The 10,188-nt window shown below is 37.5% G+C and overlaps 2 pseudogenes; one reads left to right on the top strand and one right to left on the bottom strand.

Moving 5' to 3' along the window:
* Positions 1-2,330: 2,330 nt before the first annotated feature.
* LOC119513804 lies at positions 2,331-4,278 on the bottom strand (annotated as a pseudogene).
* An 832-nt stretch (positions 4,279-5,110) lies between these two features.
* LOC119513800 overlaps positions 5,111-10,188 on the top strand; it is a 39,208-nt pseudogene continuing 34,130 nt past the window's right edge.

Raw genomic sequence — 10,188 nt, 5'->3', positions numbered from 1 at the left:
TGGGACTTGTTTTGTGACCCAACATGTGGTCTATCCTAGGGAATGGTCCATGAGACCTTGAGAAGAATGGATATCCTGCTGTTTTGGGGTGCATTGTTCTGTATATGCCTGTTAGGTCTAGTTCATTTATCATATTATTCAATTGAATTTTCTGTTTCCTTATTGATCTTCTGTCTAGATATTCTTTGATAGGAGTGGTATATTGAAGTCTCCAACTATTATTGTAGCAACATCTATTTCTCCCTTCAGTGTTGCCAGTATTCGCCTCATGTATTTTGGGGCATACTGGTTAGCTGCATAAATATTAATGATTATTATTTCTTCTTGGTGGGTTGCCCCACTTCTGAAATATAGTATCTTTCTTTTAAATTTCATTTTGTTCAATATTAGTATAGCTACCCTAGCTCTTTTTTTGTTACTGTTTGAACCGAATACCTTTTTACAGCCTTTCACTTTCAGCCTATTTGTGTCCTTGACTTTAAGATGAGTGTCTGGTAGACAGCATATTCATGAATTATACCACTTTATCCATTCTACCAATCTGTGTCTTTTGATTGGGAAGTTTAATCCCTCAATATTCAATGATATTACCATATAGGCAGTACTTATTTCAACCATGTTAACCTTTGGGTTTTATATGTCATAGCTTATTTTTGTCTCCCTTTTTATCCTTTTAGTTACCCTTACTGATAATCATTTCTACACTCTCCTCCAAACCTCTCTCTGGTGTCTTTTTCCTTTCAGCCTGTAGAACTCCGTTTAGAATTTCTTGTAGGCCAGGTCTCTTGTTGACAAACTCTCTCAGTTTCTGTTTATCTGTGAATATTTTAGACTCTCCCTCATTTTTGAAGGGCAGTATTTCCAGATAAAGAATTCTTGGCTGACAGTTTTCCTCTTTCAGTATCTTAAATATATCATAACACTGCCTTCTTTCATCCATGGTTTCTGATGAAAATTCAGGACTTAGCCTTTATGTTTCCTTTGTATGTGACAAATCACTTTTCTCTTGCTTTCAGGAATCTTTCCTTATCTTTGGCATTTGACATTCTGATCAGTATGTGTTTCAGAGTAGGTCTATTAGGATTTATTCTGTTTGGAGTATGTTGCACTTCTTGAACATGTATATTTATGTCCTTCATATGAGTTGGGAAATTTGGGGCCATTATTTTCTCAAATATTCTTTCTGCCCCTTTTACCTTCTCTTCTTCTGGGATACCCATGACATGTATGTTTGTGTTCTTCATGCTGTCATGTGCATATGCTGTTATAGCTGAGAGCCTGCACATTTTTTTTCATTCTTTTCCTGGTCTGTTCTTTTGTCTTTGAGATTTCAGATTCCTCTCCTTTAGTTCACTGATCCTTTCATCTGCCTTTCAAATCTGCTGTTCTATGCCTCTAGTATATTTTAAATCTCTTCTCTTGTGTCTGTCATTCCCATAAGTTCTGTTATTTTTTTGCATGCTTTCAAATTTCTCATGTTCTCCCAGTGTCTTCTTAACATCTTTTATCTCTTTTGCCATATTTTCCTTCATCTCCTTGGATTAAATTAGGAGATTTCTTTGAACATCATCGATCAGTTGTTTCAAATCTTGTGTCTTGTCTGAAGATTTAATTTGTTCCTTAAACTGGGCCATATTTTTGTTTCTTAGTATGGCTTGTAGTTTTTTGCTGGTGTCTAGGCATCTGATTTTCTTGATGAGTTTTCTGGAAGTCATTTTCTCTCTCTTGTCTGGGGTTTTCTTGTCGATTTGGCTTTGTGCTAAAGTTCTCCTTTGACATTTGGTTGAACTTATTCTGTATCTTTAGAATAGCTTGTATCTTTTTATGCTGCAAACATTTTAATGTTGAGTATACATTTTGGAAGTTTTTTTACTTCAAACTGCAACAAGTTAAATAAATGTTTATAATATACAAAGACAATACAACCCAAAGTGAAATTTGCTTTAAGTGTGTCTTGCACCTAGATCAGTGGTTTTTTTATTGTTTTTTCTTAATATAGCTTTATTTTTGAGTTGCACAAACACATTTAAGAATTTAATCTTTATAGTATGACTTCTAGGAAATAAAAACGTACTCAAAGAAATATAAAGGTTGTGCATGATTATATACCAAACAAAAGAGAAAATGCTAGAATACTCTGATAGTGTAAGCATCATTAAAAAGGAAATGAAAAAGCTTGAGATGCTCATTAACTCTCTATGTTTTAAGAAAGCAGAATTTTTTACCAAGTAGCTTAAAAGCCAGCAAAACAAGGATCAGTGGTGGCAACTGTAGTGTATGGAGTAAGATATGACAAACTTTATACAAATATACTGTTAGAAATTTACCAGTGAACACTGAAGATCTGAGAAGCTGCTCTTTGAAACAGTCAAGTAAGACCACCTTATTCCAGTCACGTAAACCCTTGTAGCAACACAGTGGTCTATATACTTGCTGGCTGGGTAGAGGATTTGTTTTGTCATTAGCAGCTAACAAATGTATTCCACATGTTCTTAAAGCCTTAAAGCTGGAAAAAAAGGCAAGTGTCATCAGTGTGGAGAGTCATGTACTTCTCTCGATTTCCTCAGAATAGTCAGGCAACTTAAGATAATGCACACATGTATTTACTGATAGATAGCTTGCATCAATAGCATCAACCTTTCATACAATTGTGAGCCGGGGTGCAGGTTAGCCAGTACACTTGGGGGCAGGGTTGAACAACCAATGGTTAACTATAGTAATGCTTTCCTTTTGTCAGAAGACATGCTGCACAAAACCTTCACAAACTTCAGGAAACCAGGGCTATCATGTATAGCCCAGCTTAGGTTTGTGTAATTGATAATATCCTCAGCTGCCCAGGAGGGTGATTGATTTCCAGAAAGAATCATTTGGACTTCTTCATAGCTGAAGAGACTTAATTTCTCCATTGGAAAACTTTATTAAAACCATCTCTAAAGGCTTCCATCTGTTTTTGAATACCCCGTACATAACAAAAGTCAAACATCAAATCCACATATTCTTCTGCATTATCCATTGTTATCATCTCATCTTCTCCAGTTGGCTTGAGATCCACAGCTGTAAAACCATATATCCTTGAGGAAGGATATATGAACTGGGAATTAGAATAGCTTGTATTAATGTTCACGTTTTTCAGCACTTATTCATCTGATCTTGCCCTGGATATACAGTATAATTTTTAAACTTGCATGATTTGTGAAATTGTTCCCCACCCCCACCCTCCACCCCCAGAAGAAAGCTTCCTTTCCCCTGTCCCTTTGCTAGGAATGTTGATGTGTTCTATTTGTTTTTTATTTGCCTCTATAGTTTAACACTCCTTTTATTGTTTCTTGCTGCTTTTGCCTGGAGGGCAAGTTATGGGAAGAGGGCCCCCCTGGAAAGGACATTTTCCATGTCAGTTATCCCAGTCAAAACAGGGCCAGGGACCCAAAAAGGGGTGTAGTCTGATTCCAAAGTGCCCAGGGGAAGAGATCCAGAAGGATGCCAAACTTCTCTTTGATGGCTCCCTGAAGCCATGCTTTCCTGGCCTGCTAAGCAGATGGCACTCTTCGACCAACTGTTCCCTGCAGTCCTAAGATACTGTGCCTTTAAGTGTCAACCAACTCTGCCACACCTGTCCAGGATAGGGTTGAAACAGAGGCTGCTAGTTGCTTTTGTCTGGGGTGAGTTGTAACCCTAGCACAGAACCAGAAGCCAGCAATCAGAATTTTCTAATCAATAGCTGCAAACAATGCTGGGCCTTGCACCCCACTCCTTTTGTTTGGGAATAGCCACAACTTGGGCAAACTGTTCCCCACAGCCCTAAGAAGGCCCTGTAACTTTAAACTCCCTCCATTTCCACCGCTATTATGGGCAGGGTTGAAACAGAGGCTAGCTGCTTTGGGCCTTGGCAGGTTGAAACTGGCTGCCCTCAGAGCCAGGACCCAGTGTTCTGAATTCGCTAATCAAAAGCAGCAATCAGGGCTCCATTGTGGCCCCCTTCTCCCCACCCCCTGAACCATTCTTGGGGAAGAGGGCTTTTATTTCTTGTCAGGGAATGGATCCCAAGATGGCCTGCTGCAAGAGTCAAGGGTGGGCACCAGCCTCCACAGTGTGGAAGGTGTTACTCAGAGCTCAGCCCCACAGTTGATCAGTCTCTTCCTTTTACTCTTCCCCAGATGTTGTACAGTGTTCTTCTGGTCTCCAGAGCCCTGAAACAGTTGTTTCAGATCAGACAGTTCTGGGCTATTTACTAGTTACCCTGGAGGATGAACTGAGTCTTGAAGCTCTCTTCACTGCCATCTTACCTGGAAATTCCCCCTGGTTTGTTTTTATTTGTGTAACTGATCATGTTTCCTTTTCTTCTTAGAGATGGCTGCTAGAAAATTCAGGGCCAAATGTATGACCCACCTATAGAAAATGTAAAGAATTTAACAGTTTATACTTTTTTGTCATTAGTAAACCCACTCCTGACTTTATCTTGCTTTTTTCTATTCTCACTTTCTTTTGCCCGATTTCCTCACTTAAAAATGTCTCTAACTCAATAATCATTTCTTATTGAATGCATACTATATGCTAGGCATTATTCTAGGTATTAGGGATATTTGATGGATCAAAACAGACAAAAATCTCTGTACTTGGGGTGCTCACTTTCTAGTGAAGGAGACAGACAGTGTCATTATATATTTAACCTTTATTAAATCTTTTTTGAAATAAGTGGAAATTTTACAAATCTGTGAAATTTGATGTTTCTAAAAATGTGTTGGGTTTTAAACTTTATATGGTTTGAGATGAGTCTAAGAAGAGTTTTGGTTTTAAATGCTGTGGGACTTCAGGTGATTCTGAAGTCTAACCTGGTTAGAGTTATTGTTTCAGTAAACAATATTTTTTCATTATTTGTAAGTGGGGTGTCCAAGGTACTAGAGTTTATCAACTTCTAATAAAGACAAAATGAAGGAATGTTTATTTCTTTCTGGGACAAACTGCATATTGTTTTAATTGTTTCTTCAAACCTAGAAGCAAATTATTAATGTTAAAGCAAGTAAAGAAGTATTTTATAGCTCTATATTCCCATCACCCCTGCTTATTTAAAATGAGATTTTTTTTTAAATTTCTCTAAGGAGACAGGGTCATGATGTCTGAAAACTTCTCAAATGATTCAGCAAATAATGGTAATAATTACACAGAGAGAGAGAGAGAAATAAAGCAAATGTGACAAAATGGTAACAATTGGTGAATCTAGGGAAAGGGTGTATAGGTATTCATTATATTATCCTTACAACTTTTCTGTTGGTTTTGAATTTCAAAACAAAATATGGGGGACTATAGCCAATTTAGCAGTGTCTTATAAAGTTAAACATATACTTACCATATACACAGCAGTCCCACTCCCAGGTATTTACCTAAGAGAAATGAAAACAAATACCTGTACGTAAATATTTATAACAGCTTTATTCATAATTGCCCAAACTAAGTCAATGTGTAGTGTATCCATATAGTGGAATACTACTCAGCAGTAAAATAAACAAATTACTCATCATGCAACCACATGGATGAATGTCAAAAGCCTCATGCTAAGTGGAAAGTGAGACACAAAAGGTGACTGTATAATTTTATTTATTTGACATTGCAAAAGAGAAAAAAACTATAAGATATTATCAGATTAATGGTTACAAGAGATTGGAGGTTATGTGAAGGAATTGACTGCAAAGGAGTACAAAGGGGTACAAGGGAATTTTGGGGGATGCTGGAAATATTCTGCATTTTGGTTCTAATGGTGGTTACACACATATATTTGTCAAAACTCATAGAACTGTACACCTTAAAGGGTGAATTTTTCCATATGTAAATTATACTTCAGTAATCCTAATTTAAAAAACAGAGGAAGATGGCAGCATAGAGATGAGTGGAAGTTAGTTAATCCCCTGGAACAACTAATAAACAACCAGTTACAACTAGTAAATAATCTGGAATAACTGCAGGGGGACAAACATGACCATACACTCATCACATACCCCTGAATTTGGAGGAATGCCCAAGATCACAGCATAAAATCTGTAAGAAAAAACTGCAGACCCAAGCTGGGAGCCCCTCCCCCCACAGCCCAAACAGCAAAGCCTCATGATGCTAGAGAGCAGCACTCTCCCAAACTGCAAAGCCTCGCTGTGCTAGAGAGCAGCACTCTCCCAGCAAGCGAATAGAGCTTAGCTGAGCTCCAACTGGGGTTTTAATTAACAAACGTGGATGGCTCAATACAAGCTATGAATCCCCAATAAGCAAACAGAGGCTTTTGGTGACAACTGACCTTGGAGAGCTGAAGGACCTCTCTGGGAGGGAGGGGAAGCCCAGAGGACCTGGTGCTGTCTCTGGCTGATGGGCAAAACTGAGGGAGACCACAGACAAGCCCTGAAAGGGGGCTTTCTGTCCCCTTTTTGGCTCAGTGGAGAAAGCTTCAGCCATTTTCAGTTCCCAGTGCTCTGACCCAGGCAAGGGTGGAGATACGATACCAGAGTCAGAGAGACTATTCAAATGCTAATGACCTCTCCCTGGGAGGTGTATCTTCCCTAAGAGGAAGAAGGTGGTGCCAAGCTCTACTACCTGCCTTCCATTCAGAACCAGACCTCAAAGCCGGGAGGACAACAGCCATGGGCCACACTGCCTTACACCAGTCTGGAGCTACAGGCTGACAGGCACCACCTGCTGGGCAGAAAAGCACAGTGACTTGAGGCTGCACAGGGTGTATCAATCTTCTAAGACAGCCTCAGGGAAACCAGATACCATTGCCTCTTTCCAAGACCTGAGCCCATTCTGGTCTGGGAAAACCTGATTGGGGTAACCAAGGAAACCAGATGCCTAGACAGGAGAAAACTACAATCTACTGTAAGAAAAACGAAGTTATGGCCCAGTCAAAGGAACAAATTTACACTTCAACTGAGATACAGGAATTTAAACAGCTAATGCTAAATCAATTAAAAAAAAAGTTTAGGGAAGATATGGCAAAAGAGATGACACATGTAATGAAAACACTGGGCATACATAAGGTAGAAACTGAAAGTTTGAAAAAAAAAACTGGCAGAATCTATGGTAATGAAAGGCACAACACAAGAGATGAAAGACACAATGGAGACATACTACAGCAGATCTCAAGAGGCAGAAAAAACACTCAGGAACTGGAGAACAAGGCACCTGAAAGCCTACACACAACAGAACAGATAGAGAAAAGAATGGAAAATATGAGCAATGTATCAGGGAATTGAATGACAACACGAAACACAGAAATGAATGTGTCATTGGTGTCCCAGAAGGAGAAGAGAAGGTAAAAGGTGCAGAAACAATAATAGAGGAAATAATGAAAATTTCCCATCTCTTATGAAAGACATAAAATTACAGATCCAAGAAGCATAGTGTACCCCAAACAGAATAGATCTGAATAGGCCTATGCCAAGACACTTAATAATCAAATTATCAAATGTCAAAATAAAAAAAGAATCCTGAAAGCAGGAAGAGAAAAGTGATCCATCACATACAAAATAGCTTGATAAGATTATGTATGGATTTCTCAATAGAAAACATGGAGGTAAGAAGGAAGTGGTGTGATATATTTAAGATATTGAAAGAGGAAAACCACCAACCAAGAATCCTATATCTGGCAAAACCATCCTTCAAATATGAGGAAGAGCTTAAAATATTTCCTGACAAGCAGACAATGACAGAGTTCGTGAACAAGATACCTGCTCTACAGGAAACACTAAAGTGAGCACTACAGACAGAAAGGAAAAGACAGGAGTGAGAGTTTTGGAACACAATTTTGGGAGATAGTAGCACAGCAATGTAAGTACACTGAACAAAGATGACTGTGAGTATGGTTGAAAGAGGAAGGTTAGGAGCATGTGGGACACCAGAAAGAAAGAAGAAAGATAAAGACTGGGACTGTAGAACTCAGTGAAACCTAGGGTGCTCAATGATTGTGATAAAAGTTACAAATCTGTTTTCACATGAGGTAGAACAAATGAATGTCAGCATTGCAAGGTATTAAAAATGGGGTGGGATTCCAGGAAAAATACAATCAATGCAAACTAGAGACTATATTTAACAGGAACATTGTATTATGCTTTCTTTAATATAACAAAAGCAATATACCAAAGCTAAATGCAAATGGGGGGGACATAGGGGAAGGTTATGGGACTCTTGGCATTGGTGATGTTGTCTGACTCTTTATTCTACTTTAGTTTAATGCTATCTTTCCTTTTGTTGCTTCCTAGCTGTCATTTCCCTCTCTCTCTCTCATTCTTTTTTCTTTTTCTTTTGTCTCTCTACCTTCTTTGGCTCTTCCTCTTTCTTTGTGGAAGAAATGGAGATGTCCTTATACAGATAGTGGTGATGGTGGTGAATACATAAATATGTGACTGTACAAGGAACCATTGATTGTTTACTTAGGACAGAATGTATGGTGTGTGAACAAAACCATCTTTAAAAAAAATGGGTTGATGAAGAAACCTTGAGGGCACTATATTGAGTGAAATAAGACAGACACATAAGGACAAATATAGCTGGGTCTCACTGATATGAACTAATTATAGTATGTAAACTCGTAATCATGAAGTATAAGTTACCAGGATATAGAACAAGGCTAAAGAATGGGGTGGGGTTGCTTATTATGAGCAGAATGTTCAAGTAGGGTGAACTTAAGTGTTTGGAATTGGACAGAAGTGATGTTAGCAGATTGTGAGAATAACTAACAGTGCTGAATGGTATGTGAAGGTGGTGGAAAGGGTAAGCTCAGAATCACATATGTCACCAGAAGGGAAGTTGAAGGTTAAAAGATGGGAATGTATAAAACATGAATCTTGTGGTGGACAATGTCCGTGACTAAACTGTACAAAATATTAGAAATCTCTCTCATGAACTAGAACAAATGTATGACACTAGAACTAGAAGTTAATAACAAAGGGGCATATAGGAAAAAAAATACCGATTGCAAACTATATACTACAGTTTGTATTTTAACATTCTTTATCATCGACAATAACAAATGTAATATACCAATACTATGAGTCAACAATGGAGGGGGGGGCGGTTAGAGGTATGGGAGGATTTGAGTTTCCTTTTTTGTCTTTATTTCTTTTGTGGAGTAATGAAAATGTTCTAAAAATTGAAAAAAAATTAATTGTGGTGATGTTTGCACAGCTGTATGATGGTATCATGGGCAATTGATTGTACACTTTGGATCTTTGGATAATTATATGGTTTTATGGTTTGTGAACAATCTCAATAAAAAAAATCAATTTTTTTTCAGTAGATTACACTGCTATTTCTGTTAAGCTAGCATTAAAGGTCCCAAATTAGATTATATATTACTAAATGTTTCTGACACTCATGGTAAAAAAAAAAAAAAAAAAAGAAAAGACAGTCTGCAAACATAGAGAAACATAGAATGAAATTTATCTTTATAAATAATATGTACCTGTAGACTTTTAGACTAGTGTTTGTTTTAAAGTATGTGAAACATTTTTTTACACCAAGGGTTGGTAAATTTTTTCTTTAAAGATCCAGGCAGTAAATATTTTAGGCTTTGTGGGCCATATGGTCTGCCACAACTACTCATTTATGCTATTGTAGCAAGAAAGCGGCCAAAGATGATATGTAAACAATAGTGTGGCTGCGTTCCATTAAAACTTTATTTACAAAAACAGGTACTGCAGACGGACCTTAGTTTGTTGACCTCTATTTTAGACAGTTGCAGAAAGCCATAAACAATGGTTAAAGCAAAAGTTGATGCTAGCTCAAAATATGTTCCTTAAAATGTATCGATTTTCTTGTTAGGAATTAAATATGGCCAGCAATGTTCAGATACAAGAGGAATTGTCTTTCACTATGTGAAAGTGCCTAAAGAAAATGTTTTAATTGGTAAGGGAGCTGGTTTTAAAATTGCAATGAGAGCTTTCGATAAAACCAGACCTCCAGTAAATAATATGAGTTGATCATCTTTATAGAATCTTTATTACAGTAAGTAGTTTCAACATTGTATGCTTGTTTTTTTCTTCTTAATGTCCTCTTGTATTAAAGGTGGAGAGATATTGTTACCATTACTTTTTAGAAATGTTCAACTCCCTTGCTGCCTAGTTTGTAGAAATTATTTCAGTATATATAAAATTGCTGATGTTGCTGTAGATTTACAGAGCCATTTCATGCTTAACAATTCCTGTTGACATG

Source organism: Choloepus didactylus, chromosome 2 (assembly GCF_015220235.1).
Source record: "Choloepus didactylus isolate mChoDid1 chromosome 2, mChoDid1.pri, whole genome shotgun sequence".
Lineage (NCBI taxonomy): Eukaryota > Metazoa > Chordata > Mammalia > Pilosa > Megalonychidae > Choloepus > Choloepus didactylus.
This window is presented reverse-complemented; position numbering and strand designations above follow the sequence as displayed.